General features: G+C 49.0%; 1 protein-coding gene and 1 non-coding gene across 7 annotated transcripts in view; one reads left to right on the forward strand and one right to left on the reverse strand.

Annotated features, from left to right (window-relative positions):
* Positions 1 to 655: 655 nt before the first annotated feature.
* LOC116097234 lies at positions 656 to 765 on the reverse strand. The gene has a single exon (XR_004121289.1). It is a non-coding gene; the product is annotated as a U6 spliceosomal RNA (small nuclear RNA).
* Positions 766 to 2,576: 1,811 nt separating this feature from the next.
* LOC116097039 (beta-catenin-interacting protein 1) overlaps positions 2,577 to 9,667 on the forward strand; it is a 138,517-nt gene continuing 131,426 nt past the window's right edge. For 4 of the 6 annotated variants that reach the window (XM_031379511.1, XM_031379512.1, XM_031379513.1 and 1 more), the window contains exon 1: positions 2,726 to 2,779. The gene's annotated coding sequence lies outside the window, so the exon portion shown is untranslated. Of the gene's footprint in view, positions 2,780 to 9,667 lie in introns of all 6 variants that reach the window. The other 2 variants (XM_031379518.1, XM_031379519.1) reach the window with 2 other exon arrangements.

Here is a 9,667-nt window from a genome sequence, read left to right on the forward strand (position 1 = left end):
AACTCATTAAGTTCAGGAGGTAAACAATTCAGTGGCTCCAGGAAGTTCCTGAAATTGACTGAATTCACTAGACCCCTCCCTTTCCTAGCATGTTTAGGCAATAGCTGAATTGCCTAGAAGCGGCGTAGAGGTGTGGACCAATCAAGCTGCAGGGCAAGGATATTCTCCAACTTGCTGTGCATTATGCTTCAGGTTCCCAGCTTCTGTGAGCTGTCACTCATGCTGGGGTGGGATTTGGTGACTCAGCCATCTTTGAGCCATTTCTGTTCCTGTAACTTCACCCATACTTCTGTAAGTCAGACCAATAAAATTCATTTGTTTACTGGCTGGATTTGGATAGAATTTGGGTCTGCAGTTGGCTCCCTGTCTGAGCTGAGTACATGTTTGTTCTTCCCAGGAATAGTTATATAACAACAACACACAAGAGTTTACTGGTTTTGTTTTTTTGTTTTTTTTGTTTTTTGTTTTTGAGACAGGGTTTCTCTGCATAGCCCTGGCTGTCCTGGAACTCACTCTGTAGACCAGGCTGGCCTCGAACTCATAACTCTGCCTGCCTCTACCTCCTGAGTGCTGGGATTAAAAGCATGTGCCACCACTGCCTGGCTGAGTTTACTGTATTTTTAAGGTTTTAGTTTTTATCATTTAAAATTTTATTTTTAATATGGAATGCTTCTCAGAGCTGTGTGTCATCCTTGTGTCAGGCCCATGCTAATCTCAATCTCTGTATTGTTTCAATTTTAGTATGTATGCTACCAGGATGAGTACCATTTTTAGTTTTTTTTGTTTTTTTTTTAAAGATTTATTTATTATTATAAATGAGTACACTGTAGCTGTCTTCAGACACCAGAAGAGGGCATCAGATTTCATTATGGGTGATTGTGAGCTACCACGTGGTTGCTGGGATTTGAACTCATGACCTTCGGAAGAGCAGACTGTGCTCTTACCCTCTGAGCCATCTCACCAGCCCCCCATTTTTAGTTTTTAAATCTATTTATTCAATTAATTTATATGTGTAGATGCCTGCTGTATGTATACCATGGGTAGGTGCCCCAGAACATTAGCATAGAGTGTTGAGTCCTCTAGAACTAGAATTTCAGTAGCTCGTGGGCTACCAGATGTGGGTGCTTGGAATCAAACCCAGGTCCTCTGTGAAGCAGCTTTAGTGCTCCTAACACCGACCCATCTTTTCCACACTTGATTTATATATATATATATATATATTTTTTTTGTTTGTTTGTTTGTTTGTTTGTTTTGTTTTTTTCGAGACAGGGTTTCTCTGTGTAGCCCTGGCTGTCCTGGAACTCACTCTGTAGACCAGGCTGGCCTCGAACTCAGAAATCCACCTGCCTCTGCCTCCCAAGTGCTGGGAATAAAGGCGTGCGCCACCACCGCCTGGCAATTTTTATATTTTTAAAATTATATGCATATGTGTCTATGAGTGTGGGTTTTGTGCATGTGAATGAAGTGCTCACTGAGGGCAGAAGAGGGCATTGGATCCCCTGGAGCTGAGTTAAGATGGTTTGTGAGCCATTTGAAATGGATACTAGGAATCAAACTTGGGTCCTCCACAAGAGCAATATGTTATCTTAACTCCTGAGCCATCTCTTCAGCCCCCGATTTTATCCCCCTCCCTAAGGGGAGGGGAAATGTACAGAAAAGTGTGGAATAAAAAGCATAAGACACTGAAAGATGGAGAAGGAGTCACTGAACAGAGAGTCAGGGTTCTGTAACAGTAAGCTAAAACCCTGGAAACCTGGGGTTGGAGCGATAAGGACTCAGCTAAGAGCTCTTGCTGCTTCTGTAGAGGACCAGAGTTCAGTTCCCAGTCCCACATGGTTGCTCACAACTGTCTGTACTTTGTTTCAGGGAATCCAGTGCCAAGGCATTAGATATACATATGGCACACATACATACATGGAGGCACACACATAAATATTTCAAAAATATATTGGAAATGAGACCACACTTAAGCAAGCATTCATGTCTCTTTAAAAGGATGTCAAATACTAAAAGCAATTCATAATTTGCCAAAAATGAACAATTTTCCCTTTCACCCTCTCCAGGTACAGCAAGACTGCCGGTAGAGACATTTTAATCACAGAGGCCCTGGGCACTCCCGGCTTCAACAGACCCCAGGCTAGGCCCCAAATTCAAGGGCAGACCTAACTGTTCCAAGATACCACGCCCACGCCTCTAAATAGTCTGCAACTCTTCCATTTCAGATTCTTTCCCGGGTTCTGGGTCAAGTGGCCTACCCTATAGGACCCCTCACTCTCGCCTCGCCTGCTCCTCCCCTGGGTTCTCAGTGTAGAGTGAGCCCCTACCCACCCACCGAGAGACCCCGCCCACGAGCCGCTGGTCCCGCCCTCAACCCGAGATGGCCAATGAGCTGTCCTTCTCTTGGTGAGGCTCAGGGCTCCGCCCTACAGCAAGCAACCCGCCCCAAAGGTGTGTTAACCAATGCCTGTTCCCTTCCCGCCCTAGAGGCTCCGCCCCTTCAGGCCCCGCCCCTAGGGCACCTCCCTCTGGGGCGTGGCCGGCGCCGCGCCTCCGCCGCGCGCGCGGAGCCTGATGCCGCCCCCTCCGCCGGTCCCTCCTCCGGCAGCCTGGCGCCTCCCTCCCTCCCCGCCGCGGTGACTCACGGAGAGGCGGAGGCTGAGGCGGCCGCTCCTGGTGCTGCTGCCGCCGCCGCGGCTGCTTCTCCGGCTGAGCGCGCCCCGGAACAGGCCGCCGCGCTCCGGACCCACAGCCCCCGGCGCCGCGCGTTCGGGCGGCCCAGGTAAGCGCGAGGCCCGGCCGCGACCGCAGCACGGGGGCCGGCGCGGCGCCGGGACGCGGGGGAGCCGCCGGCCCTTTGTCTCCCGGGGAGGGGCCGCGGAAGGCACCTTCGACCCCGCAGAGACCCACCGGGCCGGCTCTGCTGGCGCGGCGCCCTGGGCCTGGACCGATCGTCCCCACCACACCCGGCGCTGCTACCTCCCGCCGCGGACCACCCTGCTGCCTTCCTCCCTTTCTCTTGGGGGTCTCCTCCACAGGTGTCCCAATCGCTCACCCCTCTGGGCCCGCGTGCTTGTCACCGTCTGTCCACCCTCCTGGTCCCATTGCCCTGTCTCTTCCTCACCTTACCGCACCTCCTTCCCAGCATCCTGACTCTCCATGTTTCCCTTACTAGATGCTGCCAAGGTCTGTCTGTCTGCCCAGCTGCCCTTCCTCCTTCTCTAGTTTGAATGCATCGTCCGCTCCCCCAATTCCACCCTTCCCTGGTGCTTTTGGAAGGTACATGGGAGAGACACATGTCTCACCTTCGCAGGGGACTTGGGAACGTGAGCCTGCAAGTTAACCACTTGACCCTCCAAACTGCACGGATCGCCTCCTTTTTGCCATCCTTATCAAGGCTGCACTTCCCTTTTCTTGAGCCTGGAGCTGGGGACACTCTACCTGCAGAGACCCTGCAGCCTGTGCTTGCTTCTGTGTATGGAACTTGACTGAGGAGTAACTCTGTGGGAAGGCCCAAGGGGATCAAGAGTTTTATGAGTAATGAGATGTGCGGCTTGCAGCACTTCCTATCTGAGGATCTAACTATGCCCTAGCTGTTAATTATTCTGTCTCCTGTCACTTACAAATCCTAAGAAAGTGTGCTTAGTTAACTGCTGGGTAAATTGAGGCACAGAGTACGTTGGTATGGGATCTGGAGGCAAGTCAGCTTTTTCTTGAGGTTTACTTCTCAAGTGGCTTCTGGCTTCTTGTCTTCTGGCTCACTCCTACCACCACTAGGCTCTTGTTCCCGGCTGGAAACCCTGTGATAACTGATCTCTTCTGCCATTAAGGTGTCTGGAGATGCCAGCACTTCCTTGGATTCAAAGCAGGACTTTGAATGACAAATAAAGGTGCCAACTGTTAAGTGCCAGTGTGTCATTCATGGCTTCCTGGTAGAGCCAGTGTGGTCCATGTGGACAGTTACTTCTATAAGATGAGATCCATTCATGCCTTCCGTGCTCTGGGGCTAACACAGCCCTTGCCTTCTGGGAGATGGCAATCCACCCACGAAGGGAAGAGCAGAGATAAGAAATGAGTAAAGAAATAAGCGGCTTAAACCATTGGGTGCTATGAAGGAGCCAGAACACTAAGAGTCGATAACCTGGATGTGGTGGCTCAGCTTCTGGGAGGTGGAACAAGAGGTCATCATGACCCTCGAGAAAAGGGGAAGGAAAGGAAGAGTCTGTAGGTGAGAAGAATATATTGTGTAGGGTATGATACATTTTCCAAAAGAGTTAGAAGCCATTAGAGTGAATTTAACAGAAAGATATTAACATATGGTCTAGGTTTTAAAAGATTGTTCTGGCCAGGCTGTGGTGGCACACGCCTTTAGTCTCAGCACTTGGGAGGCAGAGGCAGGTGGATTTCTGAGTTCGAGGCCAGCCTGGTCTACAGAGTGAGTTCCAGGACAGCCAGGGCTACACAGAGAAACAAAACAAAAGATTGTTCTGAGCAGGGAGGTGGGTGGCGCACACCTTTAATCCCTGCATATGGGAGGCAGAAGCAGGCAGGTCTCTGTGAGTTCGAGGCCAGCCGGGTCTATAGAACAAGTTCTGGGATAGCCTGAGTGACATAGATAAACCCCGTCTCAAAAAAATAAAATAAAATAAAATAATATAAATAAAAAATAAATAAATGATTGTCCGACATGTCAGCCATGAAGAGACAGGGCTGTTGGGGAAGGGGCTTTGGAGGTGGAGGCGAGGGTACTTGTTGACTGCTGAAATTGCCCAAGTAGAGATGGTGGTCGGTTTGGATCTGGATCGTGGTAATAGAAGGGAGGAAGTAGAGCCAGTCTGCCCCGTTACTGGATGCAGGGAACTGGGAAGCAAAACTCCGAGGCACAGCCCCTGAGAGTTGGCTGTAGAGAACGCCTCCTCCCTCTGACTTTGCTCAGGTTGAACTCAGCAAGTCTTGTTCAGGATCTGTTGTGAATCAGGTACTGTGTTAGACCCAGACGCAGATGAGATGAGACTCCTGGCTTTGAGTTTGCAGTCTGGTCGATCTCATGGCTTAACTGGAAACAGTCTCCACGTTACATCAGTGTACCCACAGAACAGGCCAGCCCCTCTGATGGAGGAGAGCTTGTGGGTTTGTAAATCAGTTTAGAGGTGGAGGAGAGAGGACACACTGGGCTCCTTTCCCAAATCTAGCTACATCATTTAAATGGCAGCATTAGTGCCCTGCCTCTAGTCTGTGTTGTTGCACAAAGAAGCTGAAGGGACTAAGAATGTAGTGCAGTTATAGAAAATGTCTGGGCTTGGGTGCCCAGTATCCTCAAATTCTCATACACTTAATCCCAGCATTTGGGAGGCAGAGACAGGCAGATTTCTGAGTTCAAGGTCAGCCTGGTCTACAGAGTGAGTCCAGACCAGCCAGGAGCTACATAGAGACTCTGTTATAAAAAATAAATAAAATTTTAAAGGATGAGTGGGGAAGAAAAGGAGAAGAAGGCAGCTCGGATGCTTTGATTACAGGCTAGAGGACACCTGAGTGGGCCATGAACTTGAGCTATTAAATAGAATTAAACTTGGTTCTCCGCTGCTCTAGTTCTGTACTGACAGAGGCCTTTGGATGTCACCTGTGTGGGCAGTGAGGACCTAAGGCTGGCTAACTCCTTTGAAGTCCCCTAGCAGGTTGCTCCTTTGCTTTAGTGCCTGTCACGATCTCTACATCAGCTCTGTGTATGTGTGTGTGTCTGAGTTGTCTGAGGCCAGGGTCTCCACTGAAGTCATCTTGTGTCTTTCACGGTGTTTGAGGTCAGTGACCTGCACAAAGTGTAAAGGTTGGTCGGCCGGCAGCCCCACCTCTGCCCGTGTCTTTTTCCGTCTACGCCTCCTTTGTAGACCCTCTTTTTAGAGTGAACTGGTGGACAGGGCAGCAGGTCTCCAGTGACTGTGCTCACTGGACAGGGCAGCAGGTCTCCAGTGACTGTGCTCACTGGACAGGGCAGCAGGTCTCCAGTGACTGTGCTCACTGGACAGGGCAGCTCTTCTTGGATGGGGCCGTTCTCTGTCCAGCCCTGCCCCCAGAGGACAGCTGCTGGGTGTGCTGACCGTGTAGTTATTTAACACTCAGCAAATATGAAGTGTTGCTCTTAATTAGAGCATGGACTTCATCCCGAACTCTGGGCTCGGATCTCGGTTCTGCTGCCGTCACAGGCTATGCAAGCTTCAGACAGTCCCTAGCCGGTCCATGTCTAAGCTTTCCCATTGGTAAAGTGGTGATACTTCTGCAGAGCTGTTGGATGGATTGAATTAAGTAATACCTATTCAGTGCTCAGAATGGCGCCTTGCACTTAGTAAGTGCTTCATTGAACTGCTAGCTATTATCTCACGTTTTAAAAGATTAGGACTGGGAAAATGGGTCACGGGGTAAAGTGTTTGCCAGGTAACAGTAAGGCCTGGAGTTCAGGTCTCCAGAACCCAGGTAAGTGTTAGGTGGGTGTGCTGGCCTGATAGTAAGCCCAGACTCAGAAGACAGACAGGAGACCCTAGGGTAAGCTGGCTAGCAAGAGCCATAAGGAGGCTCCAAGCTTGATTGAGAGACCCTGCCTCAGTGAAGGAGGTAGAAGAACAGAAGATAGTTCCAGATATTAGCTTTGGGCTACATGTGCATGTGTGCACACATGTAACCCTTCACACATACAAAGCATGTACATATATGCACACCTCATACGTGAAAAGGAAAATAGGAAGAGAGTGGAGAAAGAGAGACAGAGTGTGTGTATAATGCTCAGGAGTGGATTCTCTTCTTCCTCTTCCGTGTGGGTTCTGGGATTGAACTCAGGTCCGCAGGCTTGCCAGCTGAGTGCTTTACCCACGGAACTAGCTCATCTGGCCAATTATTTCATTGTACTTCCTTTATCTCTCCATCTCTTCCTTCCTTCAGAATGTAAGCTCTTTGAGAGCAGAGAGCTTTGTCTTTGTCTATTCTTATAGTTCAATTCAGATACTCAGTAAATAATTGTTTAATTGAAGCTGGGCATGATGGCATACACCCTTAATCCCAGGACTTGGGAAGCAGAGGCAGGAGGGTCTCTGAATTTGAGCCTTGTCTACACAGTGAGTTCCAGAAAAATTAGGGCCATATAGTTGAGGCCTTGTCTCCAAAAATAAATAAATATATAAATAAATTAAATTAAATTAACTGATACCAGACACCAGTCATTATTGTGTTGCAGATGTAGCCAAGATTCATTATCTAATGGAGTTTAGTTTTAAGATCTAGTTAGTTAGTTTTCTTGGATACTAAACTTAGGAGCTCAGATACACAAGGCAGCAAGTGCCACTCAACTCCTGCCCAGTCCCACTTATCTCTTCCTTACTGAGTATGTCTAGTAGGTCAGCTTTGTAACTCAGAGATAGAGAACATCCTTAAGATCCCCAAGACCCAGGGTTCTGGATCTAGCAATGAAGAATAAAACTAAAAAGTAAATTAATGAACAGATGCATGTAGGGTGTTGAGGGAATGGACCTGGCTGTGAGACAGGATGAGGGCATGGGTCCAGCTTGGTCTGAGAGGTGACTTTTGAATGGTGACGTTGGGAGCTAAAAGGACATCTCTGTAGGCAGCAAGTAATGGGGGCTGGGGTGTGTCAGCAGAGTCAGGCTGGATCTGTGGCCGTAGTAGGGAGTCGGGCTTTGTCTTGGATGTTGGAGACTGAAACGCTGCTGCCTGGGACCTCTTCCTGGAGCTTTCAGAAGAATGCATTCCAGGAGAAGGATCAGGAAGCCAGGAAGAACAGTTGGCCCAAGTGGGAGCTGCTAGTTCTGGGGAGGTCTCTGCAGGTTCTGATTGGATAACACTCAGATAATCCAGCAGTCAGTGGGTAGGTGACCAGACCTGCAGACTTAACTGACCTTTTTTTCTCCTGGAGTCTGTCAGTCAGCAAGCATTGTCTAGTGCTAAGACACCAGGTGAGCATGGCCAGCCCTTAAGCAAGAGGTGTCTCCTAGACTCTGTTTCAAGCTGTGTAAATCAGCCTTCCCTCCCACCCCCTCCCTCTGTCCCCATTCCTCCTCCTCCTCCTCCTCGTTCTCTTCCTCCTCCTCCTCATTATAATCATCATCATCATCATCATCATCATCATCATCATCATTATTATTATTATTTTGCAGTACTGGAGTCTAACCCAGGGTCTTGCACATATTAGGCAAGCGCTTCAGCCTTGCACTACACTCCTAGCCCTGAGCTTCTGCTATATCATAGTCAAATAGGTAGCTTTCCTGATTCCTCTTCTCTTCTAGACTCCTTCCAAGTATCAGCAGGCCTGCTTTGGAAAGTCAGGCACATTGTTACCTCTGAGCACCTGCTGTCTGGTCACCTGATAAGAACACAGTGATGTCAAGAAAGAACAGGTTTTCTTTGCTCTGCATGGAGCAGAATTGGAAACTTAGCAGAGAAGTGTGGGCCTCTAGAGGCACAGCTCACTGGGAACCAGAGCTGCCTTGGCCTGGTGCAGTGGCCAGCTCCCATCCTCTCTCAGACACGCGTTGTCCATCACCATGCACAACGCCCCATGCCGGCCAATCTGGAGAGACCAAAGGACTTAGCAGGGATCAAATTGGTCTCTTTTTACAAGTTCCCCTCAGGGTCCTAGGCATTTCATTGATGAAGTCTGAAACAACAATTAGTCACATGTCATTTGTGCTCCCCTAAGAACTGAGCTCAGAGTGGGTGCAGTCTCTAGCTCACGCAGCAGGGTTTCTCATCATGAGAGTGGTGTGTGCTCATTTACACAGTGAGAAAGTGAGCAGAGATGACACTCTGTGTTTGGTGTCTCATCTGACCCTCATCATAGTTTTGAAGATGCATGGAGTTATTGCCACTTACGTAACCAGAAATGGAGGCTTAGAAAGATTAGCGACAAAATAACCTTAGAAAGGTTATTTGGGGACAAAGAGCTGGTTCCCTGGCTATGGCAAAGGCTAGGCTCTTTCCTCATCTTTTCTGACCTCGAGAGGGCTAATTACCCTCCCTTTACCTCATTTTCCCTAATGGTAAGTAGAGATAATGCCGCTTGGGCTTGAACAAGGTTTATGAGAGAGGACTGGGCACCAGCTGCTGACATATTTAGTTATTAAAGGCCTACTATGCTCTGGTCCTCCACAAAGCCTTGCTCAAAAGGGGGAGGACAGTGTCCCTAGAGAGAAGGCTACCTTGTGGTCAGTATAACTGGACTAAAATGTCCTCCTTTTGAAGTATGTGAAGGATTGAGGGGTCATGAATGAATCTTTTTTGTTTTGTTTTATTTTCCAAGACAGAGTTTCTCTGTGTAGTCATGGAACTCCCTCTGTAGACCAGGCTGGCCTCAAACTCAGAGATCTGTCTGCCTCTGCCTCCCAAGTGCTGGGATTAAAGGCATGTGCCACCACCACCACCACCAGGCAGGTCTGTTTTCTATAGTTGCGTCCTATGTGAGCTTCTATAAGCAAGTGCGTAAACAGTATGACATCTGTGATGGAAGGGTGCTGTTGTCAGGGTCACATGTGGAGCTGAGGAAGCTGGTTCCTGATCTTGTTCTGGTGCCGAATGTCAGTTAGGCCAAGAGCAGAGAAACTGAGAAGTCAAGAGCAGGGACCGAGAAGTCAAGAGCAGAGACCGAGAAGTCAAGAGCAGAGACCGAGAA

Source organism: Mastomys coucha, unplaced genomic scaffold, assembly GCF_008632895.1.
Source record: "Mastomys coucha isolate ucsf_1 unplaced genomic scaffold, UCSF_Mcou_1 pScaffold18, whole genome shotgun sequence".
In the NCBI taxonomy this organism is placed as follows: domain Eukaryota; kingdom Metazoa; phylum Chordata; class Mammalia; order Rodentia; family Muridae; genus Mastomys; species Mastomys coucha.